The sequence below is a fragment of the Hyla sarda genome, unplaced genomic scaffold, assembly GCF_029499605.1.
Source record: "Hyla sarda isolate aHylSar1 unplaced genomic scaffold, aHylSar1.hap1 scaffold_631, whole genome shotgun sequence".
Lineage (NCBI taxonomy): Eukaryota > Metazoa > Chordata > Amphibia > Anura > Hylidae > Hyla > Hyla sarda.
In genome coordinates, this window is record NW_026610646.1 from 108,439 (window position 1) to 135,875 (window position 27,437).

Here is a 27,437-nt window from a genome sequence, read left to right on the forward strand (position 1 = left end):
AATCAGTATAAATCCTTAGAAAATTATCCCCCAGTGTCTCCATCTGCTGGCGGTATTGAATAAGCATTGCTGCACTGATGGGGTATGCATTAGACGAAAAAAAAGAAGAAAAAGAAGAATAATACGCCCAGAAAAGAGGCGAAAAGGAGAAAAACGTAAAAAAACGTGAAAAAAAAGTAAGAGGAAGAGAAGGGAAAAAAAGGTGGAAATGGGTTTAAAAGTGATTTCGGCGGAGAAATATATATATATATATATATATATATATATATATATATATATATACGCGCACACACACACATATATATAAACGTATTCTCCGTTGAGATATTGCAGCCGCTGCTGTGTCCAGGCCCAGGAGCCTTAGCACTGTGCTGTGATGTCACTCAATACCACTGACATCACTAGGTGTAAACAACATCTCTCCTTTGCTGTGTATGTGACTATGGAGCTGTTTGGTGATGTCGTCTATTATGGCCTTCATAGAAGCAACAGGAGATTGTTGCATCCATCTAGAACCCTCAGAACTACAGTGCTATGATGTCACTCACTTCCACAGGCCTTGCAGAGTGTAAACAACAACAACCCAGCTTTGTTGTGTATGTAACCATAGGGATTTGTGATGTCACCTAGAACCTTCACAGCAGCGACAGCTTTATGAGGAGCATCAGCACTGCTCTGCCTGAGCAGAACCATCACCGCCATAGGTTGTCAAATAACCCGGATTTAACCCACACAGGTAAGTCCAATGGGGTGCAGGCATGTCCTCTATGCTTACAGCTTCCCGTGGGTGTTGGTTTGATACCGTTTGGGGACAGCCAAGGAGGCATCTGCAGGCAACAAAGGTAGGTGTGTGCTTGTGTGTGTGTTTCCTATGCAGATCCTAAGCCCAGTGTCACATGCAAGTAGGAGGAGTAAGAAGGGTTCCTGGCAAATCCGGGTTATGGATTGCATTTAAAAAGGCCCCGTGGGAGTGCAATGGGCCCCTGTCTTGCTGCTTAGCAATAATGGTATGGGTTTAGGTTCTGCTGTGTGTACTGGTGGTTGACTGCCCCCCAGCCCAGAGTGTGCATGGAAAATTGTCTGGCAGCCTCCCTGACAGCAAGCAGTGATAGTGCCCATGAAGGGGACCTTGTTGGGCCCGCCCCTTTCACGGTTATCGCTTCTCGGCCTTTTGGCTAAGATCAAGTGTAGTATCTGTTCTTATCAGTTTAATATCTGATACGTCCCCTATCTGGGGACCATATATTAAATGGATTTTTGAGAACGGGGGCCGATTTCGAAGCTTGCTTCCGTCGCCCTATGCATTGACCCGATATGGCAGTATCTTCGGGTACAGTGCACCACCCCCTTACAGGGTTAAAAAGAAAGATTCCTACTTTCATTGCTACCTGCTTGCTGGCTAGCCAGCTAGCCAGCCCTGTGGGCCTTGCTGCTGCAGCCAAAAAACAAAAGGTGGTGCTGCTGCTGCTGCTTCTGCTTGTGTCTGGCCGCTGTTGGAGCGTCCAGGCACAGGACTTCTGCTGCTGCTGACTAAATGGCCTCCTTAATTGGATCATTTGAGTAGCCAGCACACCTGTGCAGGTAGGGCATGACATGATAGGCAGCTGCCTTGATAGCGGGTGGGTGCTGAATGTTCCTAATTGACAAAATAAGATTAATGCTTATGAAGAAATATAAAATCTCATCCCTTCCCCAATATCGCGCCACACCCCTACCCCTTAATTCCCTGGTTGAACTTGATGGACATATGTCTTTTTTCGACCGTACTAACTATGTAACTATGTAACATAACATGGGGGGGGGTCTCCTGGCTGTTCACACAGGTGTGTCATTGCTGTACATTGACCATGCATTGCTTCTGTGGTATTGCAAAGGCAAAGACAAATGCTTCCAGCCATCCATTGCACTAATGGATTGGTCATCAGCTGGCTGTCTATGTCCCGCATCAATATAGACCAAAGTACAGAGGGTTAGGCTATGCTATTGTGCACCTACCTGATGCATCAGAAGGTGCGAGGCCCTTGCTAAATTCTGTGCACAGACTTTGAGATCTATACTTTAGACTGTATCTAAACCTGCTCCAACATGGACTGACATTCTGGCCTACTTTCAGCCGATGCGACTTGTCTGTCGCTGAACAGTCGCTTTTTATGTATTCAGCACCTATGTATAATGTTGTAAAAATGCTCTAGAAGCTAAAGTCGCAGAAATGTCACACATATTTGGCCTGCAACTTTCTGTGCGACAAATTCAGACAGGAAAAATCAGTATAAATCCTTAGAAAATTATCCCCCAGTGTCTCCATCTGCTGGCGGTATTGAATAAGCATTGCTGCACTGATGGGGTATGCATTAGACGAAAAAAAAGAAGAAAAAGAAGAATAATACGCCCAGAAAAGAGGCGAAAAGGAGAAAAACGTAAAAAAACGTGAAAAAAAAGTAAGAGGAAGAGAAGGGAAAAAAAGGTGGAAATGGGTTTAAAAGTGATTTCGGCGGAGAAATATATATATATATATATATATATATATATATATATATATATATATACGCGCACACACACACATATATATAAACGTATTCTCCGTTGAGATATTGCAGCCGCTGCTGTGTCCAGGCCCAGGAGCCTTAGCACTGTGCTGTGATGTCACTCAATACCACTGACATCACTAGGTGTAAACAACATCTCTCCTTTGCTGTGTATGTGACTATGGAGCTGTTTGGTGATGTCGTCTATTATGGCCTTCATAGAAGCAACAGGAGATTGTTGCATCCATCTAGAACCCTCAGAACTACAGTGCTATGATGTCACTCACTTCCACAGGCCTTGCAGAGTGTAAACAACAACAACCCAGCTTTGTTGTGTATGTAACCATAGGGATTTGTGATGTCACCTAGAACCTTCACAGCAGCGACAGCTTTATGAGGAGCATCAGCACTGCTCTGCCTGAGCAGAACCATCACCGCCATAGGTTGTCAAATAACCCGGATTTAACCCACACAGGTAAGTCCAATGGGGTGCAGGCATGTCCTCTATGCTTACAGCTTCCCATGGGTGTTGGTTTGATACCGTTTGGGGACAGCCAAGGAGGCATCTGCAGGCAACAAAGGTAGGTGTGTGCTTGTGTGTGTGTTTCCTATGCAGATCCTAAGCCCAGTGTCACATGCAAGTAGGAGGAGTAAGAAGGGTTCCTGGCAAATCCGGGTTATGGATTGCATTTAAAAAGGCCCCGTGGGAGTGCAATGGGCCCCTGTCTTGCTGCTTAGCAATAATGGTATGGGTTTAGGTTCTGCTGTGTGTACTGGTGGTTGACTGCCCCCCAGCCCAGAGTGTGCATGGAAAATTGTCTGGCAGCCTCCCTGACAGCAAGCAGTGATAGTGCCCATGAAGGGGACCTTGTTGGGCCCGCCCCTTTCACGGTTATCGCTTCTCGGCCTTTTGGCTAAGATCAAGTGTAGTATCTGTTCTTATCAGTTTAATATCTGATACGTCCCCTATCTGGGGACCATATATTAAATGGATTTTTGAGAACGGGGGCCGATTTCGAAGCTTGCTTCCGTCGCCCTATGCATTGACCCGATATGGCAGTATCTTCGGGTACAGTGCACCACCCCCTTACAGGGTTAAAAAGAAAGATTCCTACTTTCATTGCTACCTGCTTGCTGGCTAGCCAGCTAGCCAGCCCTGTGGGCCTTGCTGCTGCAGCCAAAAAACAAAAGGTGGTGCTGCTGCTGCTGCTTCTGCTGCTTCTGCTTGTGTCTGGCCGCTGTTGGAGCGTCCAGGCACAGGACTTCTGCTGCTGCTGACTAAATGGCCTCCTTAATTGGATCATTTGAGTAGCCAGCACACCTGTGCAGGTAGGGCATGACATGATAGGCAGCTGCCTTGATAGCGGGTGGGTGCTGAATGTTCCTAATTGACAAAATAAGATTAATGCTTATGAAGAAATATAAAATCTCATCCCTTCCCCAATATCGCGCCACACCCCTACCCCTTAATTCCCTGGTTGAACTTGATGGACATATGTCTTTTTTCGACCGTACTAACTATGTAACTATGTAACATAACATGGGGGGGGGGGGGGGGGTCTCCTGGCTGTTCACACAGGTGTGTCATTGCTGTACATTGACCATGCATTGCTTCTGTGGTATTGCAAAGGCAAAGACAAATGCTTCCAGCCATCCATTGCACTAATGGATTGGTCATCAGCTGGCTGTCTATGTCCCGCATCAATATAGACCAAAGTACAGAGGGTTAGGCTATGCTATTGTGCACCTACCTGATGCATCAGAAGGTGCGAGGCCCTTGCTAAATTCTGTGCACAGACTTTGAGATCTATACTTTAGACTGTATCTAAACCTGCTCCAACATGGACTGACATTCTGGCCTACTTTCAGCCGATGCGACTTGTCTGTCGCTGAACAGTCGCTTTTTATGTATTCAGCACCTATGTATAATGTTGTAAAAATGCTCTAGAAGCTAAAGTCGCAGAAATGTCACACATATTTGGCCTGCAACTTTCTGTGCGACAAATTCAGACAGGAAAAATCAGTATAAATCCTTAGAAAATTATCCCCCAGTGTCTCCATCTGCTGGCGGTATTGAATAAGCATTGCTGCACTGATGGGGTATGCATTAGACGAAAAAAAAGAAGAAAAAGAAGAATAATACGCCCAGAAAAGAGGCGAAAAGGAGAAAAACGTAAAAAAACGTGAAAAAAAAGTAAGAGGAAGAGAAGGGAAAAAAAGGTGGAAATGGGTTTAAAAGTGATTTCGGCGGAGAAATATATATATATATATATATATATATATATATATATATATATACGCGCACACACACACATATATATAAACGTATTCTCCGTTGAGATATTGCAGCCGCTGCTGTGTCCAGGCCCAGGAGCCTTAGCACTGTGCTGTGATGTCACTCAATACCACTGACATCACTAGGTGTAAACAACATCTCTCCTTTGCTGTGTATGTGACTATGGAGCTGTTTGGTGATGTCGTCTATTATGGCCTTCATAGAAGCAACAGGAGATTGTTGCATCCATCTAGAACCCTCAGAACTACAGTGCTATGATGTCACTCACTTCCACAGGCCTTGCAGAGTGTAAACAACAACAACCCAGCTTTGTTGTGTATGTAACCATAGGGATTTGTGATGTCACCTAGAACCTTCACAGCAGCGACAGCTTTATGAGGAGCATCAGCACTGCTCTGCCTGAGCAGAACCATCACCGCCATAGGTTGTCAAATAACCCGGATTTAACCCACACAGGTAAGTCCAATGGGGTGCAGGCATGTCCTCTATGCTTACAGCTTCCCGTGGGTGTTGGTTTGATACCGTTTGGGGACAGCCAAGGAGGCATCTGCAGGCAACAAAGGTAGGTGTGTGCTTGTGTGTGTGTTTCCTATGCAGATCCTAAGCCCAGTGTCACATGCAAGTAGGAGGAGTAAGAAGGGTTCCTGGCAAATCCGGGTTATGGATTGCATTTAAAAAGGCCCCGTGGGAGTGCAATGGGCCCCTGTCTTGCTGCTTAGCAATAATGGTATGGGTTTAGGTTCTGCTGTGTGTACTGGTGGTTGACTGCCCCCCAGCCCAGAGTGTGCATGGAAAATTGTCTGGCAGCCTCCCTGACAGCAAGCAGTGATAGTGCCCATGAAGGGGACCTTGTTGGGCCCGCCCCTTTCACGGTTATCGCTTCTCGGCCTTTTGGCTAAGATCAAGTGTAGTATCTGTTCTTATCAGTTTAATATCTGATACGTCCCCTATCTGGGGACCATATATTAAATGGATTTTTGAGAACGGGGGCCGATTTCGAAGCTTGCTTCCGTCGCCCTATGCATTGACCCGATATGGCAGTATCTTCGGGTACAGTGCACCACCCCCTTACAGGGTTAAAAAGAAAGATTCCTACTTTCATTGCTACCTGCTTGCTGGCTAGCCAGCTAGCCAGCCCTGTGGGCCTTGCTGCTGCAGCCAAAAAACAAAAGGTGGTGCTGCTGCTGCTGCTTCTGCTGCTTCTGCTTGTGTCTGGCCGCTGTTGGAGCGTCCAGGCACAGGACTTCTGCTGCTGCTGACTAAATGGCCTCCTTAATTGGATCATTTGAGTAGCCAGCACACCTGTGCAGGTAGGGCATGACATGATAGGCAGCTGCCTTGATAGCGGGTGGGTGCTGAATGTTCCTAATTGACAAAATAAGATTAATGCTTATGAAGAAATATAAAATCTCATCCCTTCCCCAATATCGCGCCACACCCCTACCCCTTAATTCCCTGGTTGAACTTGATGGACATATGTCTTTTTTCGACCGTACTAACTATGTAACTATGTAACATAACATGGGGGGGGGGGGGGGGGGGTCTCCTGGCTGTTCACACAGGTGTGTCATTGCTGTACATTGACCATGCATTGCTTCTGTGGTATTGCAAAGGCAAAGACAAATGCTTCCAGCCATCCATTGCACTAATGGATTGGTCATCAGCTGGCTGTCTATGTCCCGCATCAATATAGACCAAAGTACAGAGGGTTAGGCTATGCTATTGTGCACCTACCTGATGCATCAGAAGGTGCGAGGCCCTTGCTAAATTCTGTGCACAGACTTTGAGATCTATACTTTAGACTGTATCTAAACCTGCTCCAACATGGACTGACATTCTGGCCTACTTTCAGCCGATGCGACTTGTCTGTCGCTGAACAGTCGCTTTTTATGTATTCAGCACCTATGTATAATGTTGTAAAAATGCTCTAGAAGCTAAAGTCGCAGAAATGTCACACATATTTGGCCTGCAACTTTCTGTGCGACAAATTCAGACAGGAAAAATCAGTATAAATCCTTAGAAAATTATCCCCCAGTGTCTCCATCTGCTGGCGGTATTGAATAAGCATTGCTGCACTGATGGGGTATGCATTAGACGAAAAAAAAGAAGAAAAAGAAGAATAATACGCCCAGAAAAGAGGCGAAAAGGAGAAAAACGTAAAAAAACGTGAAAAAAAAGTAAGAGGAAGAGAAGGGAAAAAAAGGTGGAAATGGGTTTAAAAGTGATTTCGGCGGAGAAATATATATATATATATATATATATATATATATATATATATATATACGCGCACACACACACATATATATAAACGTATTCTCCGTTGAGATATTGCAGCCGCTGCTGTGTCCAGGCCCAGGAGCCTTAGCACTGTGCTGTGATGTCACTCAATACCACTGACATCACTAGGTGTAAACAACATCTCTCCTTTGCTGTGTATGTGACTATGGAGCTGTTTGGTGATGTCGTCTATTATGGCCTTCATAGAAGCAACAGGAGATTGTTGCATCCATCTAGAACCCTCAGAACTACAGTGCTATGATGTCACTCACTTCCACAGGCCTTGCAGAGTGTAAACAACAACAACCCAGCTTTGTTGTGTATGTAACCATAGGGATTTGTGATGTCACCTAGAACCTTCACAGCAGCGACAGCTTTATGAGGAGCATCAGCACTGCTCTGCCTGAGCAGAACCATCACCGCCATAGGTTGTCAAATAACCCGGATTTAACCCACACAGGTAAGTCCAATGGGGTGCAGGCATGTCCTCTATGCTTACAGCTTCCCGTGGGTGTTGGTTTGATACCGTTTGGGGACAGCCAAGGAGGCATCTGCAGGCAACAAAGGTAGGTGTGTGCTTGTGTGTGTGTTTCCTATGCAGATCCTAAGCCCAGTGTCACATGCAAGTAGGAGGAGTAAGAAGGGTTCCTGGCAAATCCGGGTTATGGATTGCATTTAAAAAGGCCCCGTGGGAGTGCAATGGGCCTCTGTCTTGCTGCTTAGCAATAATGGTATGGGTTTAGGTTCTGCTGTGTGTACTGGTGGTTGACTGCCCCCCAGCCCAGAGTGTGCATGGAAAATTGTCTGGCAGCCTCCCTGACAGCAAGCAGTGATAGTGCCCATGAAGGGGACCTTGTTGGGCCCGCCCCTTTCACGGTTATCGCTTCTCGGCCTTTTGGCTAAGATCAAGTGTAGTATCTGTTCTTATCAGTTTAATATCTGATACGTCCCCTATCTGGGGACCATATATTAAATGGATTTTTGAGAACGGGGGCCGATTTCGAAGCTTGCTTCCGTCGCCCTATGCATTGACCCGATATGGCAGTATCTTCGGGTACAGTGCACCACCCCCTTACAGGGTTAAAAAGAAAGATTCCTACTTTCATTGCTACCTGCTTGCTGGCTAGCCAGCTAGCCAGCCCTGTGGGCCTTGCTGCTGCAGCCAAAAAACAAAAGGTGGTGCTGCTGCTGCTGCTTCTGCTGCTTCTGCTTGTGTCTGGCCGCTGTTGGAGCGTCCAGGCACAGGACTTCTGCTGCTGCTGACTAAATGGCCTCCTTAATTGGATCATTTGAGTAGCCAGCACACCTGTGCAGGTAGGGCATGACATGATAGGCAGCTGCCTTGATAGCGGGTGGGTGCTGAATGTTCCTAATTGACAAAATAAGATTAATGCTTATGAAGAAATATAAAATCTCATCCCTTCCCCAATATCGCGCCACACCCCTACCCCTTAATTCCCTGGTTGAACTTGATGGACATATGTCTTTTTTCGACCGTACTAACTATGTAACTATGTAACATAACATGGGGGGGGGGGGGGGGGGGGTCTCCTGGCTGTTCACACAGGTGTGTCATTGCTGTACATTGACCATGCATTGCTTCTGTGGTATTGCAAAGGCAAAGACAAATGCTTCCAGCCATCCATTGCACTAATGGATTGGTCATCAGCTGGCTGTCTATGTCCCGCATCAATATAGACCAAAGTACAGAGGGTTAGGCTATGCTATTGTGCACCTACCTGATGCATCAGAAGGTGCGAGGCCCTTGCTAAATTCTGTGCACAGACTTTGAGATCTATACTTTAGACTGTATCTAAACCTGCTCCAACATGGACTGACATTCTGGCCTACTTTCAGCCGATGCGACTTGTCTGTCGCTGAACAGTCGCTTTTTATGTATTCAGCACCTATGTATAATGTTGTAAAAATGCTCTAGAAGCTAAAGTCGCAGAAATGTCACACATATTTGGCCTGCAACTTTCTGTGCGACAAATTCAGACAGGAAAAATCAGTATAAATCCTTAGAAAATTATCCCCCAGTGTCTCCATCTGCTGGCGGTATTGAATAAGCATTGCTGCACTGATGGGGTATGCATTAGACGAAAAAAAAGAAGAAAAAGAAGAATAATACGCCCAGAAAAGAGGCGAAAAGGAGAAAAACGTAAAAAAACGTGAAAAAAAAGTAAGAGGAAGAGAAGGGAAAAAAAGGTGGAAATGGGTTTAAAAGTGATTTCGGCGGAGAATATATATATATATATATATATATATATATATATATATATATACGCGCACACACACACATATATATAAACGTATTCTCCGTTGAGATATTGCAGCCGCTGCTGTGTCCAGGCCCAGGAGCCTTAGCACTGTGCTGTGATGTCACTCAATACCACTGACATCACTAGGTGTAAACAACATCTCTCCTTTGCTGTGTATGTGACTATGGAGCTGTTTGGTGATGTCGTCTATTATGGCCTTCATAGAAGCAACAGGAGATTGTTGCATCCATCTAGAACCCTCAGAACTACAGTGCTATGATGTCACTCACTTCCACAGGCCTTGCAGAGTGTAAACAACAACAACCCAGCTTTGTTGTGTATGTAACCATAGGGATTTGTGATGTCACCTAGAACCTTCACAGCAGCGACAGCTTTATGAGGAGCATCAGCACTGCTCTGCCTGAGCAGAATCATCACCGCCATAGGTTGTCAAATAACCCGGATTTAACCCACACAGGTAAGTCCAATGGGGTGCAGGCATGTCCTCTATGCTTACAGCTTCCCGTGGGTGTTGGTTTGATACCGTTTGGGGACAGCCAAGGAGGCATCTGCAGGCAACAAAGGTAGGTGTGTGCTTGTGTGTGTGTTTCCTATGCAGATCCTAAGCCCAGTGTCACATGCAAGTAGGAGGAGTAAGAAGGGTTCCTGGCAAATCCGGGTTATGGATTGCATTTAAAAAGGCCCCGTGGGAGTGCAATGGGCCCCTGTCTTGCTGCTTAGCAATAATGGTATGGGTTTAGGTTCTGCTGTGTGTACTGGTGGTTGACTGCCCCCCAGCCCAGAGTGTGCATGGAAAATTGTCTGGCAGCCTCCCTGACAGCAAGCAGTGATAGTGCCCATGAAGGGGACCTTGTTGGGCCCGCCCCTTTCACGGTTATCGCTTCTCGGCCTTTTGGCTAAGATCAAGTGTAGTATCTGTTCTTATCAGTTTAATATCTGATACGTCCCCTATCTGGGGACCATATATTAAATGGATTTTTGAGAACGGGGGCCGATTTCGAAGCTTGCTTCCGTCGCCCTATGCATTGACCCGATATGGCAGTATCTTCGGGTACAGTGCACCACCCCCTTACAGGGTTAAAAAGAAAGATTCCTACTTTCATTGCTACCTGCTTGCTGGCTAGCCAGCTAGCCAGCCCTGTGGGCCTTGCTGCTGCAGCCAAAAAACAAAAGGTGGTGCTGCTGCTGCTGCTTCTGCTGCTTCTGCTGCTTCTGCTTGTGTCTGGCCGCTGTTGGAGCGTCCAGGCACAGGACTTCTGCTGCTGCTGACTAAATGGCCTCCTTAATTGGATCATTTGAGTAGCCAGCACACCTGTGCAGGTAGGGCATGACATGATAGGCAGCTGCCTTGATAGCGGGTGGGTGCTGAATGTTCCTAATTGACAAAATAAGATTAATGCTTATGAAGAAATATAAAATCTCATCCCTTCCCCAATATCGCGCCACACCCCTACCCCTTAATTCCCTGGTTGAACTTGATGGACATATGTCTTTTTTCGACCGTACTAACTATGTAACTATGTAACATAACATGGGGGGGGGGGGGGGGGGGGTCTCCTGGCTGTTCACACAGGTGTGTCATTGCTGTACATTGACCATGCATTGCTTCTGTGGTATTGCAAAGGCAAAGACAAATGCTTCCAGCCATCCATTGCACTAATGGATTGGTCATCAGCTGGCTGTCTATGTCCCGCATCAATATAGACCAAAGTACAGAGGGTTAGGCTATGCTATTGTGCACCTACCTGATGCATCAGAAGGTGCGAGGCCCTTGCTAAATTCTGTGCACAGACTTTGAGATCTATACTTTAGACTGTATCTAAACCTGCTCCAACATGGACTGACATTCTGGCCTACTTTCAGCCGATGCGACTTGTCTGTCGCTGAACAGTCGCTTTTTATGTATTCAGCACCTATGTATAATGTTGTAAAAATGCTCTAGAAGCTAAAGTCGCAGAAATGTCACACATATTTGGCCTGCAACTTTCTGTGCGACAAATTCAGACAGGAAAAATCAGTATAAATCCTTAGAAAATTATCCCCCAGTGTCTCCATCTGCTGGCGGTATTGAATAAGCATTGCTGCACTGATGGGGTATGCATTAGACGAAAAAAAAGAAGAAAAAGAAGAATAATACGCCCAGAAAAGAGGCGAAAAGGAGAAAAACGTAAAAAAACGTGAAAAAAAAGTAAGAGGAAGAGAAGGGAAAAAAAGGTGGAAATGGGTTTAAAAGTGATTTCGGCGGAGAAATATATATATATATATATATATATATATATATATATATATATATATACGCGCACACACACACATATATATAAACGTATTCTCCGTTGAGATATTGCAGCCGCTGCTGTGTCCAGGCCCAGGAGCCTTAGCACTGTGCTGTGATGTCACTCAATACCACTGACATCACTAGGTGTAAACAACATCTCTCCTTTGCTGTGTATGTGACTATGGAGCTGTTTGGTGATGTTGTCTATTATGGCCTTCATAGAAGCAACAGGAGATTGTTGCATCCATCTAGAACCCTCAGAACTACAGTGCTATGATGTCACTCACTTCCACAGGCCTTGCAGAGTGTAAACAACAACAACCCAGCTTTGTTGTGTATGTAACCATAGGGATTTGTGATGTCACCTAGAACCTTCACAGCAGCGACAGCTTTATGAGGAGCATCAGCACTGCTCTGCCTGAGCAGAACCATCACCGCCATAGGTTGTCAAATAACCCGGATTTAACCCACACAGGTAAGTCCAATGGGGTGCAGGCATGTCCTCTATGCTTACAGCTTCCCGTGGGTGTTGGTTTGATACCGTTTGGGGACAGCCAAGGAGGCATCTGCAGGCAACAAAGGTAGGTGTGTGCTTGTGTGTGTGTTTCCTATGCAGATCCTAAGCCCAGTGTCACATGCAAGTAGGAGGAGTAAGAAGGGTTCCTGGCAAATCCGGGTTATGGATTGCATTTAAAAAGGCCCCGTGGGAGTGCAATGGGCCCCTGTCTTGCTGCTTAGCAATAATGGTATGGGTTTAGGTTCTGCTGTGTGTACTGGTGGTTGACTGCCCCCCAGCCCAGAGTGTGCATGGAAAATTGTCTGGCAGCCTCCCTGACAGCAAGCAGTGATAGTGCCCATGAAGGGGACCTTGTTGGGCCCGCCCCTTTCACGGTTATCGCTTCTCGGCCTTTTGGCTAAGATCAAGTGTAGTATTTGCTTGCTTGATCTGGCTGGAAGGTGCCCGGGGTACCCGCTCCTTTTCCCTGGGGGATCGTTCCATCTTTTGGTGGGACTAAACCCCCTTGCTGACATCAGGGTAGCGGCTTAGTCCCCGGGCAACGAGGAGCGATCACCACCTACCTGCTTGCAGTAGGGGAGGTGTTTTGTTCTGCGATGGAGGAGGCTGGCAAGACAGAAGATCCTGCTGTAGGTGTACCTAGCTACGCCAGACTACGAAATGGAGTTCGTGTTACTCTTTTGGACCCTGAGAAGAAGGAGAGAGGCTTATTTTTCGTAGTGGAAGAGATTTTGTTCAAGCTCTTTGAGCTGAAGAAGGAACAGATATTATCCATGCTGGAATTTCCAAGAAGTGGTATCTATGACGTGGTTCTGGTTTCGGAGGAGGACTGTGGTATGTTCTGCAATAAAGCATTGCTGTGGAAGTCGCAAACCGTGTTGGCAGGGGTAGAGATTACTCCCCATTTTCCGATGCAGGAAAGACTTCTAACTGTAAGGATGTACAGTCCGTATATCCCAGAAGAGGAGATTGTTTTGTTCCTTTCCAGATTCTGTGAGGAGGTGAAGCCAAAAGGCAAGATATATAATCAATTCGGTCTTTGGACGACGAAGTGGAAATTTCAAGTAAAGTTTCAGAAAGCACCTGATGGAAGGCTAATGTATCCGCCTGGTCGTTTTAAGATTGGTACAGTTAATGGGGACCTGTTCTTTTCTGGCATGGACGACTTTTGTCGAAAGTGTAAGAAGTACGGGCATAGGAAAGATTTCTGCGACATCTTGTGGTGCTATAAATGTCAAGGAGAAGGCCATGAACCAGAAGCATGTAAAGAAAAGAAAAAATGTCACCTATGTGGTGATGAGGGGCATCTGGTAGGCACGTGTCCTAAGAGGAAGAAGAAGAAGAAGGAGGGTATGAAAAGAAATAGAGAGGAGGAAATTGAGGTGAGTGAAGAACCGGAAGGGGAAGAAGCTCCAACTAGAAAAGTGGTGGAGGAGAAGAAAAGGAAAGAAAATGAAGAAGATGAATTTATACCGGTAAGGTATGGAGGCTCTCTTGATGTTGTTTTCGAGAGTGTGACAAATAAAGAGAAAAAGGCCTTTGACAAGGATTTGGGTAGTCTAAAAGAAAGATTGGGATACAAAATCAATGAAGCAAGGGATAAAGTTTATCGTTCGTTTCACGCAGATGTGGATAGATTTGTGGAAACATACAAAGTTCCGGCGTGGCTGGCGGTTCCAGCTAAAAGTGAGATGCAGAGAGGTGCAATAACTTGTGGTTTCCTAGAGTTCTTGATGGTTTTTGCATGGAGAAGAGGAATGACCTTTTGGTAATCCTCTTTGGTGAAATATTGCATTGTTAGTTTTGGTTAAATATTTTTTTATGTTTTAAATATGGTTTCTTTTATTGTTAAAAAAAGATAAAGAAATAAAGAAAAACGGGTTTTCCTGATGATGAACAAAAAAATCAAGCTCAAATAAGAACTTAGAGCTCTGATGGAGTTCTGAGGGTTAACTTAAAAAAAAAAAATCTGTTCTTATCAGTAGGGCTTGCGATAGACCGCATCCTTTGTGCACGTTTTTTTAGTGTAACACGTTTGCACTTTTTCTTGCACTTTGGGTGAATCGAAAGCACGTTCCTCGGCTTTAGATAAAAAAAAAAAAAAAAAAAAAAAAATCTGTTCTTATCAGTTTAATATCTGATACGTCCCCTATCTGGGGACCATATATTAAATGGATTTTTGAGAACGGGGGCCGATTTCGAAGCTTGCTTCCGTCGCCCTATGCATTGACCCGATATGGCAGTATCTTCGGGTACAGTGCACCACCCCCTTACAGGGTTAAAAAGAAAGATTCCTACTTTCATTGCTACCTGCTTGCTGGCTAGCCAGCTAGCCAGCCCTGTGGGCCTTGCTGCTGCAGCCAAAAAACAAAAGGTGCTGCTGCTGCTGCTTCTGCTGCTTCTGCTTGTGTCTGGCCGCTGTTGGAGCGTCCAGGCACAGGACTTCTGCTGCTGCTGACTAAATGGCCTCCTTAATTGGATCATTTGAGTAGCCAGCACACCTGTGCAGGTAGGGCATGACATGATAGGCAGCTGCCTTGATAGCGGGTGGGTGCTGAATGTTCCTAATTGACAAAATAAGATTAATGCTTATGAAGAAATATAAAATCTCATCCCTTCCCCAATATCGCGCCACACCCCTACCCCTTAATTCCCTGGTTGAACTTGATGGACATATGTCTTTTTTCGACCGTACTAACTATGTAACTATGTAACATAACATGGGGGGGGGGGGGGGGGGGGTCTCCTGGCTGTTCACACAGGTGTGTCATTGCTGTACATTGACCATGCATTGCTTCTGTGGTATTGCAAAGGCAAAGACAAATGCTTCCAGCCATCCATTGCACTAATGGATTGGTCATCAGCTGGCTGTCTATGTCCCGCATCAATATAGACCAAAGTACAGAGGGTTAGGCTATGCTATTGTGCACCTACCTGATGCATCAGAAGGTGCGAGGCCCTTGCTAAATTCTGTGCACAGACTTTGAGATCTATACTTTAGACTGTATCTAAACCTGCTCCAACATGGACTGACATTCTGGCCTACTTTCAGCCGATGCGACTTGTCTGTCGCTGAACAGTCGCTTTTTATGTATTCAGCACCTATGTATAATGTTGTAAAAATGCTCTAGAAGCTAAAGTCGCAGAAATGTCACACATATTTGGCCTGCAACTTTCTGTGCGACAAATTCAGACAGGAAAAATCAGTATAAATCCTTAGAAAATTATCCCCCAGTGTCTCCATCTGCTGGCGGTATTGAATAAGCATTGCTGCACTGATGGGGTATGCATTAGACGAAAAAAAAGAAGAAAAAGAAGAATAATACGCCCAGAAAAGAGGCGAAAAGGAGAAAAACGTAAAAAAACGTGAAAAAAAAGTAAGAGGAAGAGAAGGGAAAAAAAGGTGGAAATGGGTTTAAAAGTGATTTCGGCGGAGAAATATATATATATATATATATATATATATATATATATATATATATACGCGCACACACACACATATATATAAACGTATTCTCCGTTGAGATATTGCAGCCGCTGCTGTGTCCAGGCCCAGGAGCCTTAGCACTGTGCTGTGATGTCACTCAATACCACTGACATCACTAGGTGTAAACAACATCTCTCCTTTGCTGTGTATGTGACTATGGAGCTGTTTGGTGATGTCGTCTATTATGGCCTTCATAGAAGCAACAGGAGATTGTTGCATCCATCTAGAACCCTCAGAACTACAGTGCTATGATGTCACTCACTTCCACAGGCCTTGCAGAGTGTAAACAACAACAACCCAGCTTTGTTGTGTATGTAACCATAGGGATTTGTGATGTCACCTAGAACCTTCACAGCAGCGACAGCTTTATGAGGAGCATCAGCACTGCTCTGCCTGAGCAGAATCATCACCGCCATAGGTTGTCAAATAACCCGGATTTAACCCACACAGGTAAGTCCAATGGGGTGCAGGCATGTCCTCTATGCTTACAGCTTCCCGTGGGTGTTGGTTTGATACCGTTTGGGGACAGCCAAGGAGGCATCTGCAGGCAACAAAGGTAGGTGTGTGCTTGTGTGTGTGTTTCCTATGCAGATCCTAAGCCCAGTGTCACATGCAAGTAGGAGGAGTAAGAAGGGTTCCTGGCAAATCCGGGTTATGGATTGCATTTAAAAAGGCCCCGTGGGAGTGCAATGGGCCCCTGTCTTGCTGCTTAGCAATAATGGTATGGGTTTAGGTTCTGCTGTGTGTACTGGTGGTTGACTGCCCCCCAGCCCAGAGTGTGCATGGAAAATTGTCTGGCAGCCTCCCTGACAGCAAGCAGTGATAGTGCCCATGAAGGGGACCTTGTTGGGCCCGCCCCTTTCACGGTTATCGCTTCTCGGCCTTTTGGCTAAGATCAAGTGTAGTATCTGTTCTTATCAGTTTAATATCTGATACGTCCCCTATCTGGGGACCATATATTAAATGGATTTTTGAGAACGGGGGCCGATTTCGAAGCTTGCTTCCGTCGCCCTATGCATTGACCCGATATGGCAGTATCTTCGGGTACAGTGCACCACCCCCTTACAGGGTTAAAAAGAAAGATTCCTACTTTCATTGCTACCTGCTTGCTGGCTAGCCAGCTAGCCAGCCCTGTGGGCCTTGCTGCTGCAGCCAAAAAACAAAAGGTGGTGCTGCTGCTGCTGCTTCTGCTGCTTCTGCTTGTGTCTGGCCGCTGTTGGAGCGTCCAGGCACAGGACTTCTGCTGCTGCTGACTAAATGGCCTCCTTAATTGGATCATTTGAGTAGCCAGCACACCTGTGCAGGTAGGGCATGACATGATAGGCAGCTGCCTTGATAGCGGGTGGGTGCTGAATGTTCCTAATTGACAAAATAAGATTAATGCTTATGAAGAAATATAAAATCTCATCCCTTCCCCAATATCGCGCCACACCCCTACCCCTTAATTCCCTGGTTGAACTTGATGGACATATGTCTTTTTTCGACCGTACTAACTATGTAACTATGTAACATAACATGGGGGGGGGGGGGGGGGTCTCCTGGCTGTTCACACAGGTGTGTCATTGCTGTACATTGACCATGCATTGCTTCTGTGGTATTGCAAAGGCAAAGACAAATGCTTCCAGCCATCCATTTCACTAATGGATTGGTCATCAGCTGGCTGTCTATGTCCCGCATCAATATAGACCAAAGTACAGAGGGTTAGGCTATGCTATTGTGCACCTACCTGATGCATCAGAAGGTGCGAGGCCCTTGCTAAATTCTGTGCACAGACTTTGAGATCTATACTTTAGACTGTATCTAAACCTGCTCCAACATGGACTGACATTCTGGCCTACTTTCAGCCGATGCGACTTGTCTGTCGCTGAACAGTCGCTTTTTATGTATTCAGCACCTATGTATAATGTTGTAAAAATGCTCTAGAAGCTAAAGTCGCAGAAATGTCACACATATTTGGCCTGCAACTTTCTGTGCGACAAATTCAGACAGGAAAAATCAGTATAAATCCTTAGAAAATTATCCCCCAGTGTCTCCATCTGCTGGCGGTATTGAATAAGCATTGCTGCACTGATGGGGTATGCATTAGACGAAAAAAAAGAAGAAAAAGAAGAATAATACGCCCAGAAAAGAGGCGAAAAGGAGAAAAACGTAAAAAAACGTGAAAAAAAAGTAAGAGGAAGAGAAGGGAAAAAAAGGTGGAAATGGGTTTAAAAGTGATTTCGGCGGAGAAATATATATATATATATATATATATATATATATATATATATATATATATACGCGCACACACACACATATATATAAACGTATTCTCCGTTGAGATATTGCAGCCGCTGCTGTGTCCAGGCCCAGGAGCCTTAGCACTGTGCTGTGATGTCACTCAATACCACTGACATCACTAGGTGTAAACAACATCTCTCCTTTGCTGTGTATGTGACTATGGAGCTGTTTGGTGATGTCGTCTATTATGGCCTTCATAGAAGCAACAGGAGATTGTTGCATCCATCTAGAACCCTCAGAACTACAGTGCTATGATGTCACTCACTTCCACAGGCCTTGCAGAGTGTAAACAACAACAACCCAGCTTTGTTGTGTATGTAACCATAGGGATTTGTGATGTCACCTAGAACCTTCACAGCAGCGACAGCTTTATGAGGAGCATCAGCACTGCTCTGCCTGAGCAGAACCATCACCGCCATAGGTTGTCAAATAACCCGGATTTAACCCACACAGGTAAGTCCAATGGGGTGCAGGCATGTCCTCTATGCTTACAGCTTCCCGTGGGTGTTGGTTTGATACCGTTTGGGGACAGCCAAGGAGGCATCTGCAGGCAACAAAGGTAGGTGTGTGCTTGTGTGTGTGTTTCCTATGCAGATCCTAAGCCCAGTGTCACATGCAAGTAGGAGGAGTAAGAAGGGTTCCTGGCAAATCCGGGTTATGGATTGCATTTAAAAAGGCCCCGTGGGAGTGCAATGGGCCCCTGTCTTGCTGCTTAGCAATAATGGTATGGGTTTAGGTTCTGCTGTGTGTACTGGTGGTTGACTGCCCCCCAGCCCAGAGTGTGCATGGAAAATTGTCTGGCAGCCTCCCTGACAGCAAGCAGTGATAGTGCCCATGAAGGGGACCTTGTTGGGCCCGCCCCTTTCACGGTTATCGCTTCTCGGCCTTTTGGCTAAGATCAAGTGTAGTATCTGTTCTTATCAGTTTAATATCTGATACGTCCCCTATCTGGGGACCATATATTAAATGGATTTTTGAGAACGGGGGCCGATTTCGAAGCTTGCTTCCGTCGCCCTATGCATTGACCCGATATGGCAGTATCTTCGGGTACAGTGCACCACCCCCTTACAGGGTTAAAAAGAAAGATTCCTACTTTCATTGCTACCTGCTTGCTGGCTAGCCAGCTAGCCAGCCCTGTGGGCCTTGCTGCTGCAGCCAAAAAACAAAAGGTGGTGCTGCTGCTGCTGCTTCTGCTGCTTCTGCTTGTGTCTGGCCGCTGTTGGAGCGTCCAGGCACAGGACTTCTGCTGCTGCTGACTAAATGGCCTCCTTAATTGGATCATTTGAGTAGCCAGCACACCTGTGCAGGTAGGGCATGACATGATAGGCAGCTGCCTTGATAGCGGGTGGGTGCTGAATGTTCCTAATTGACAAAATAAGATTAATGCTTATGAAGAAATATAAAATCTCATCCCTTCCCCAATATCGCGCCACACCCCTACCCCTTAATTCCCTGGTTGAACTTGATGGACATATGTCTTTTTTCGACCGTACTAACTATGTAACTATGTAACATAACATGGGGGGGGGGGGGTCTCCTGGCTGTTCACACAGGTGTGTCATTGCTGTACATTGACCATGCATTGCTTCTGTGGTATTGCAAAGGCAAAGACAAATGCTTCCAGCCATCCATTGCACTAATGGATTGGTCATCAGCTGGCTGTCTATGTCCCGCATCAATATAGACCAAAGTACAGAGGGTTAGGCTATGCTATTGTGCACCTACCTGATGCATCAGAAGGTGCGAGGCCCTTGCTAAATTCTGTGCACAGACTTTGAGATCTATACTTTAGACTGTATCTAAACCTGCTCCAACATGGACTGACATTCTGGCCTACTTTCAGCCGATGCGACTTGTCTGTCGCTGAACAGTCGCTTTTTATGTATTCAGCACCTATGTATAATGTTGTAAAAATGCTCTAGAAGCTAAAGTCGCAGAAATGTCACACATATTTGGCCTGCAACTTTCTGTGCGACAAATTCAGACAGGAAAAATCAGTATAAATCCTTAGAAAATTATCCCCCAGTGTCTCCATCTGCTGGCGGTATTGAATAAGCATTGCTGCACTGATGGGGTATGCATTAGACGAAAAAAAAGAAGAAAAAGAAGAATAATACGCCCAGAAAAGAGGCGAAAAGGAGAAAAACGTAAAAAAACGTGAAAAAAAAGTAAGAGGAAGAGAAGGGAAAAAAAGGTGGAAATGGGTTTAAAAGTGATTTCGGCGGAGAAATATATATATATATATATATATATATATATATATATATATATATATACGCGCACACACACACATATATATAAACGTATTCTCCGTTGAGATATTGCAGCCGCTGCTGTGTCCAGGCCCAGGAGCCTTAGCACTGTGCTGTGATGTCACTCAATACCACTGACATCACTAGGTGTAAACAACATCTCTCCTTTGCTGTGTATGTGACTATGGAGCTGTTTGGTGATGTCGTCTATTATGGCCTTCATAGAAGCAACAGGAGATTGTTGCATCCATCTAGAACCCTCAGAACTACAGTGCTATGATGTCACTCACTTCCACAGGCCTTGCAGAGTGTAAACAACAACAACCCAGCTTTGTTGTGTATGTAACCATAGGGATTTGTGATGTCACCTAGAACCTTCACAGCAGCGACAGCTTTATGAGGAGCATCAGCACTGCTCTGCCTGAGCAGAACCATCACCGCCATAGGTTGTCAAATAACCCGGATTTAACCCACACAGGTAAGTCCAATGGGGTGCAGGCATGTCCTCTATGCTTACAGCTTCCCGTGGGTGTTGGTTTGATACCGTTTGGGGACAGCCAAGGAGGCATCTGCAGGCAACAAAGGTAGGTGTGTGCTTGTGTGTGTGTTTCCTATGCAGATCCTAAGCCCAGTGTCACATGCAAGTAGGAGGAGTAAGAAGGGTTCCTGGCAAATCCGGGTTATGGATTGCATTTAAAAAGGCCCCGTGGGAGTGCAATGGGCCCCTGTCTTGCTGCTTAGCAATAATGGTATGGGTTTAGGTTCTGCTGTGTGTACTGGTGGTTGACTGCCCCCCAGCCCAGAGTGTGCATGGAAAATTGTCTGGCAGCCTCCCTGACAGCAAGCAGTGATAGTGCCCATGAAGGGGACCTTGTTGGGCCCGCCCCTTTCACGGTTATCGCTTCTCGGCCTTTTGGCTAAGATCAAGTGTAGTATCTGTTCTTATCAGTTTAATATCTGATACGTCCCCTATCTGGGGACCATATATTAAATGGATTTTTGAGAACGGGGGCCGATTTCGAAGCTTGCTTCCGTCGCCCTATGCATTGACCCGATATGGCAGTATCTTCGGGTACAGTGCACCACCCCCTTACAGGGTTAAAAAGAAAGATTCCTACTTTCATTGCTACCTGCTTGCTGGCTAGCCAGCTAGCCAGCCCTGTGGGCCTTGCTGCTGCAGCCAAAAAACAAAAGGTGGTGCTGCTGCTGCTGCTTCTGCTTGTGTCTGGCCGCTGTTGGAGCGTCCAGGCACAGGACTTCTGCTGCTGCTGACTAAATGGCCTCCTTAATTGGATCATTTGAGTAGCCAGCACACCTGTGCAGGTAGGGCATGACATGATAGGCAGCTGCCTTGATAGCGGGTGGGTGCTGAATGTTCCTAATTGACAAAATAAGATTAATGCTTATGAAGAAATATAAAATCTCATCCCTTCCCCAATATCCCGCCACACCCCTACCCCTTAATTCCCTGGTTGAACTTGATGGACATATGTCTTTTTTCGACCGTACTAACTATGTAACTATGTAACATAACATGGGGGGGGGGGGGGGGGGGTCTCCTGGCTGTTCACACAGGTGTGTCATTGCTGTACATTGACCATGCATTGCTTCTGTGGTATTGCAAAGGCAAAGACAAATGCTTCCAGCCATCCATTGCACTAATGGATTGGTCATCAGCTGGCTGTCTATGTCCCGCATCAATATAGACCAAAGTACAGAGGGTTAGGCTATGCTATTGTGCACCTACCTGATGCATCAGAAGGTGCGAGGCCCTTGCTAAATTCTGTGCACAGACTTTGAGATCTATACTTTAGACTGTATCTAAACCTGCTCCAACATGGACTGACATTCTGGCCTACTTTCAGCCGATGCGACTTGTCTGTCGCTGAACAGTCGCTTTTTATGTATTCAGCACCTATGTATAATGTTGTAAAAATGCTCTAGAAGCTAAAGTCGCAGAAATGTCACACATATTTGGCCTGCAACTTTCTGTGCGACAAATTCAGACAGGAAAAATCAGTATAAATCCTTAGAAAATTATCCCCCAGTGTCTCCATCTGCTGGCGGTATTGAATAAGCATTGCTGCACTGATGGGGTATGCATTAGACGAAAAAAAAGAAGAAAAAGAAGAATAATACGCCCAGAAAAGAGGCGAAAAGGAGAAAAACGTAAAAAAACGTGAAAAAAAAGTAAGAGGAAGAGAAGGGAAAAAAAGGTGGAAATGGGTTTAAAAGTGATTTCGGCGGAGAAATATATATATATATATATATATATATATATATATATATATATACGCGCACACACACACATATATATAAACGTATTCTCCGTTGAGATATTGCAGCCGCTGCTGTGTCCAGGCCCAGGAGCCTTAGCACTGTGCTGTGATGTCACTCAATACCACTGACATCACTAGGTGTAAACAACATCTCTCCTTTGCTGTGTATGTGACTATGGAGCTGTTTGGTGATGTCGTCTATTATGGCCTTCATAGAAGCAACAGGAGATTGTTGCATCCATCTAGAACCCTCAGAACTACAGTGCTATGATGTCACTCACTTCCACAGGCCTTGCAGAGTGTAAACAACAACAACCCAGCTTTGTTGTGTATGTAACCATAGGGATTTGTGATGTCACCTAGAACCTTCACAGCAGCGACAGCTTTATGAGGAGCATCAGCACTGCTCTGCCTGAGCAGAACCATCACCGCCATAGGTTGTCAAATAACCCGGATTTAACCCACACAGGTAAGTCCAATGGGGTGCAGGCATGTCCTCTATGCTTACAGCTTCCCGTGGGTGTTGGTTTGATACCGTTTGGGGACAGCCAAGGAGGCATCTGCAGGCAACAAAGGTAGGTGTGTGCTTGTGTGTGTGTTTCCTATGCAGATCCTAAGCCCAGTGTCACATGCAAGTAGGAGGAGTAAGAAGGGTTCCTGGCAAATCCGGGTTATGGATTGCATTTAAAAAGGCCCCGTGGGAGTGCAATGGGCCCCTGTCTTGCTGCTTAGCAATAATGGTATGGGTTTAGGTTCTGCTGTGTGTACTGGTGGTTGACTGCCCCCCAGCCCAGAGTGTGCATGGAAAATTGTCTGGCAGCCTCCCTGACAGCAAGCAGTGATAGTGCCCATGAAGGGGACCTTGTTGGGCCCGCCCCTTTCACGGTTATCGCTTCTCGGCCTTTTGGCTAAGATCAAGTGTAGTATCTGTTCTTATCAGTTTAATATCTGATACGTCCCCTATCTGGGGACCATATATTAAATGGATTTTTGAGAACGGGGGCCGATTTCGAAGCTTGCTTCCGTCGCCCTATGCATTGACCCGATATGGCAGTATCTTCGGGTACAGTGCACCACCCCCTTACAGGGTTAAAAAGAAAGATTCCTACTTTCATTGCTACCTGCTTGCTGGCTAGCCAGCTAGCCAGCCCTGTGGGCCTTGCTGCTGCAGCCAAAAAACAAAAGGTGGTGCTGCTGCTGCTGCTTCTGCTGCTTCTGCTTGTGTCTGGCCGCTGTTGGAGCGTCCAGGCACAGGACTTCTGCTGCTGCTGACTAAATGGCCTCCTTAATTGGATCATTTGAGTAGCCAGCACACCTGTGCAGGTAGGGCATGACATGATAGGCAGCTGCCTTGATAGCGGGTGGGTGCTGAATGTTCCTAATTGACAAAATAAGATTAATGCTTATGAAGAAATATAAAATCTCATCCCTTCCCCAATATCGCGCCACACCCCTACCCCTTAATTCCCTGGTTGAACTTGATGGACATATGTCTTTTTTCGACCGTACTAACTATGTAACTATGTAACATAACATGGGGGGGGGGGGGGGGGGGGGTCTCCTGGCTGTTCACACAGGTGTGTCATTGCTGTACATTGACCATGCATTGCTTCTGTGGTATTGCAAAGGCAAAGACAAATGCTTCCAGCCATCCATTGCACTAATGGATTGGTCATCAGCTGGCTGTCTATGTCCCGCATCAATATAGACCAAAGTACAGAGGGTTAGGCTATGCTATTGTGCACCTACCTGATGCATCAGAAGGTGCGAGGCCCTTGCTAAATTCTGTGCACAGACTTTGAGATCTATACTTTAGACTGTATCTAAACCTGCTCCAACATGGACTGACATTCTGGCCTACTTTCAGCCGATGCGACTTGTCTGTCGCTGAACAGTCGCTTTTTATGTATTCAGCACCTATGTATAATGTTGTAAAAATGCTCTAGAAGCTAAAGTCGCAGAAATGTCACACATATTTGGCCTGCAACTTTCTGTGCGACAAATTCAGACAGGAAAAATCAGTATAAATCCTTAGAAAATTATCCCCCAGTGTCTCCATCTGCTGGCGGTATTGAATAAGCATTGCTGCACTGATGGGGTATGCATTAGACGAAAAAAAAGAAGAAAAAGAAGAATAATACGCCCAGAAAAGAGGCGAAAAGGAGAAAAACGTAAAAAAACGTGAAAAAAAAGTAAGAGGAAGAGAAGGGAAAAAAAGGTGGAAATGGGTTTAAAAGTGATTTCGGCGGAGAAATATATATATATATATATATATATATATATATATATATATATATACGCGCACACACACACATATATATAAACGTATTCTCCGTTGAGATATTGCAGCCGCTGCTGTGTCCAGGCCCAGGAGCCTTAGCACTGTGCTGTGATGTCACTCAATACCACTGACATCACTAGGTGTAAACAACATCTCTCCTTTGCTGTGTATGTGACTATGGAGCTGTTTGGTGATGTCGTCTATTATGGCCTTCATAGAAGCAACAGGAGATTGTTGCATCCATCTAGAACCCTCAGAACTACAGTGCTATGATGTCACTCACTTCCACAGGCCTTGCAGAGTGTAAACAACAACAACCCAGCTTTGTTGTGTATGTAACCATAGGGATTTGTGATGTCACCTAGAACCTTCACAGCAGCGACAGCTTTATGAGGAGCATCAGCACTGCTCTGCCTGAGCAGAACCATCACCGCCATAGGTTGTCAAATAACCCGGATTTAACCCACACAGGTAAGTCCAATGGGGTGCAGGCATGTCCTCTATGCTTACAGCTTCCCGTGGGTGTTGGTTTGATACCGTTTGGGGACAGCCAAGGAGGCATCTGCAGGCAACAAAGGTAGGTGTGTGCTTGTGTGTGTGTTTCCTATGCAGATCCTAAGCCCAGTGTCACATGCAAGTAGGAGGAGTAAGAAGGGTTCCTGGCAAATCCGGGTTATGGATTGCATTTAAAAAGGCCCCGTGGGAGTGCAATGGGCCCCTGTCTTGCTGCTTAGCAATAATGGTATGGGTTTAGGTTCTGCTGTGTGTACTGGTGGTTGACTGCCCCCCAGCCCAGAGTGTGCATGGAAAATTGTCTGGCAGCCTCCCTGACAGCAAGCAGTGATAGTGCCCATGAAGGGGACCTTGTTGGGCCCGCCCCTTTCACGGTTATCGCTTCTCGGCCTTTTGGCTAGATCAAGTGTCTGGTCAGGAGGATCCTGGGAGTTTGTCCTACCTTTTTCAAGGGGGGCTGCTACGAGGAACCGAAAAGGCGATCGACAAGATGGGTGTTCGCATCCGTTACCTTACATCCGGTGAAACGCGGATTCGTTTTTCCTTTCGCTTTGATGTTGATGAAGACAAGCAAGAACTCGTCCAACTTTCTTATTTTGTGAAAGAAACTCTCTACAAGCTTCTTGGGGTGAAGAAAGAGAACATCGTCTGTCTCAGAGATCCTCGGAAGGGCAGCTTCATCTTAACTCTGGACTCTGCTTATGCATGCCAGAATCTTTTTGAGAAGCTGAAAAGCAATCAAGACCTTGCTGAGCTTGATGGGATCACGGTCACAGTGTTGTATACTGGAGGTGATATTCCTCTAGTTGTGTGTATGCACAATCCCTTTGTGACTGTGTCCCATATTGAGCTCTTTTTGGGGAAATACTGCAGTTCTGTTAAGTATTCCCATAAGGTGATGAATTCAGAAGACCTATGGACGGGGAAACATAAGTTTTTTGTGAAAATGAAGGAGGATGCTACTGGCATTGGAGGGTTGTGTCATCCACCCTCCAACTTTTCTATCGGTCGGGATAAGGGCTATTTGTTTTATCCCGAGATGCCTACTTTTTGTAGGAAATGTAAGAAATTCGGACATACTATGGAAGTTTGCACGGACACTACAGTTCGCTGTGGTCGGTGCAATCAAGAAGGCCATGTTTCTAAGGACTGTGCTAAAATTGTCTGCAACATTTGTGGTGAAGAAGGCCATGCCTTTAAAGATTGCAGTCTCCGTTCCAGTGTAGCTAGATCGTGGGCTGACCGTGTAGCGGGGAGAGTGGGTGTAGTGCAAGCTGAAGTACCACCTGCGAAAGCACCCCAGCGGTCTGAGGCGCCTTCAGAAAAGCCGGCTGTAACTTCTGATGTCGTGGCGGAGCTTATGGACCTTTCTGCTGCTGTGCCTGAGACAGAGGGGAGACCTTCTGTGGAGGGTTCTGGTGGTGGAGGGTCACTAGTGAGCAGTGAAGCCATGGAGGTTGGCGTGAAGGAGATCAAGCGGAAGAAGGAACTCGGAGATGAGCCACAACTTGGCATTAAACGGCCTGTCAAAAAAAGCTCAGACGAATGTGAGGACAGTCAACATGCATGGAGGCCTTCTATAAGATCAGCGTCCGATCCAAAAAATATCAAAGAGTTCGAAAGCCCGAAGTCACCTGTGGGTTTCATATCGGACTCAAACTCCAGTAGCGAATAGCTTCCTTAAAGTGCTCCTCTCTTAATGTGAGAGGTCTAAAGAGCCCTACGAGAAGGGCTGCTTTGTTTAGTTTTTTAGAGACCTTGGACTGTTCTCTGTTCTTTTTACAAGAATGTGGAATTGAGCATAGTCCAAATTATGAGGACCTTTGTCGTGGCTGGACTTTGGGACCATCGGTCTGGTCAGGTGACAATCTGAACAGATCTTCAGGTGTCGGGATCTTGTTTAGAGGTTCAGATGTACAAGTTTTGTCCTTCTTAGAAATTATACCTGGTAGAGCGCTATTAGTTAATATTAAGTACAATGGCTCGGAGATTAAGCTTTTTAACATCTATGCTTCTCCTGAAAAAAATGAGAGAGCCGACTTGATTAATGATATTCAGGCTTTTATCCCAGGTTCAACACCTATTTTAATGGCTGGAGATTTTAATTGTTGTATGAGTGGTGATCATCGTGAGAGTGGAAGTGTGCATGTCAGAGTGGATAAAACAGAGAAAC

The 27,437-nt window shown here is 45.7% G+C and overlaps 10 non-coding genes and 1 pseudogene across 10 annotated transcripts; all 11 read left to right on the forward strand.

Moving 5' to 3' along the window:
• The first annotated feature begins 1,155 nt into the window (after positions 1–1,155).
• On the forward strand, positions 1,156–1,346 carry LOC130342022 (U2 spliceosomal RNA). The gene has a single exon (XR_008881761.1). It is a non-coding gene; the product is annotated as a U2 spliceosomal RNA (small nuclear RNA).
• A 2,073-nt stretch (positions 1,347–3,419) lies between these two features.
• LOC130342023 (U2 spliceosomal RNA) lies at positions 3,420–3,610 on the forward strand. Its single transcript, XR_008881762.1, has one exon. It is a non-coding gene; the product is annotated as a U2 spliceosomal RNA (small nuclear RNA).
• Positions 3,611–5,696: 2,086 nt separating this feature from the next.
• Positions 5,697–5,887, forward strand: LOC130342024 (U2 spliceosomal RNA). Its single transcript, XR_008881763.1, has one exon. It is a non-coding gene; the product is annotated as a U2 spliceosomal RNA (small nuclear RNA).
• A 2,090-nt stretch (positions 5,888–7,977) lies between these two features.
• Positions 7,978–8,168, forward strand: LOC130342025 (U2 spliceosomal RNA). The gene has a single exon (XR_008881764.1). It is a non-coding gene; the product is annotated as a U2 spliceosomal RNA (small nuclear RNA).
• Positions 8,169–10,256: 2,088 nt separating this feature from the next.
• On the forward strand, positions 10,257–10,447 carry LOC130342026 (U2 spliceosomal RNA). Its single transcript, XR_008881765.1, has one exon. It is a non-coding gene; the product is annotated as a U2 spliceosomal RNA (small nuclear RNA).
• A 2,102-nt stretch (positions 10,448–12,549) lies between these two features.
• On the forward strand, positions 12,550–12,660 carry LOC130341987 (U2 spliceosomal RNA; annotated as a pseudogene).
• A 1,589-nt stretch (positions 12,661–14,249) lies between these two features.
• LOC130341983 (U2 spliceosomal RNA) lies at positions 14,250–14,440 on the forward strand. The gene has a single exon (XR_008881728.1). It is a non-coding gene; the product is annotated as a U2 spliceosomal RNA (small nuclear RNA).
• Positions 14,441–16,528: 2,088 nt separating this feature from the next.
• Positions 16,529–16,719, forward strand: LOC130342027 (U2 spliceosomal RNA). The gene has a single exon (XR_008881766.1). It is a non-coding gene; the product is annotated as a U2 spliceosomal RNA (small nuclear RNA).
• Positions 16,720–18,811: 2,092 nt separating this feature from the next.
• LOC130342028 (U2 spliceosomal RNA) lies at positions 18,812–19,002 on the forward strand. The gene has a single exon (XR_008881767.1). It is a non-coding gene; the product is annotated as a U2 spliceosomal RNA (small nuclear RNA).
• Positions 19,003–21,088: 2,086 nt separating this feature from the next.
• On the forward strand, positions 21,089–21,279 carry LOC130342029 (U2 spliceosomal RNA). Its single transcript, XR_008881768.1, has one exon. It is a non-coding gene; the product is annotated as a U2 spliceosomal RNA (small nuclear RNA).
• A 2,079-nt stretch (positions 21,280–23,358) lies between these two features.
• On the forward strand, positions 23,359–23,549 carry LOC130342030 (U2 spliceosomal RNA). The gene has a single exon (XR_008881769.1). It is a non-coding gene; the product is annotated as a U2 spliceosomal RNA (small nuclear RNA).
• The last annotated feature ends 3,888 nt before the right edge of the window (positions 23,550–27,437 follow it).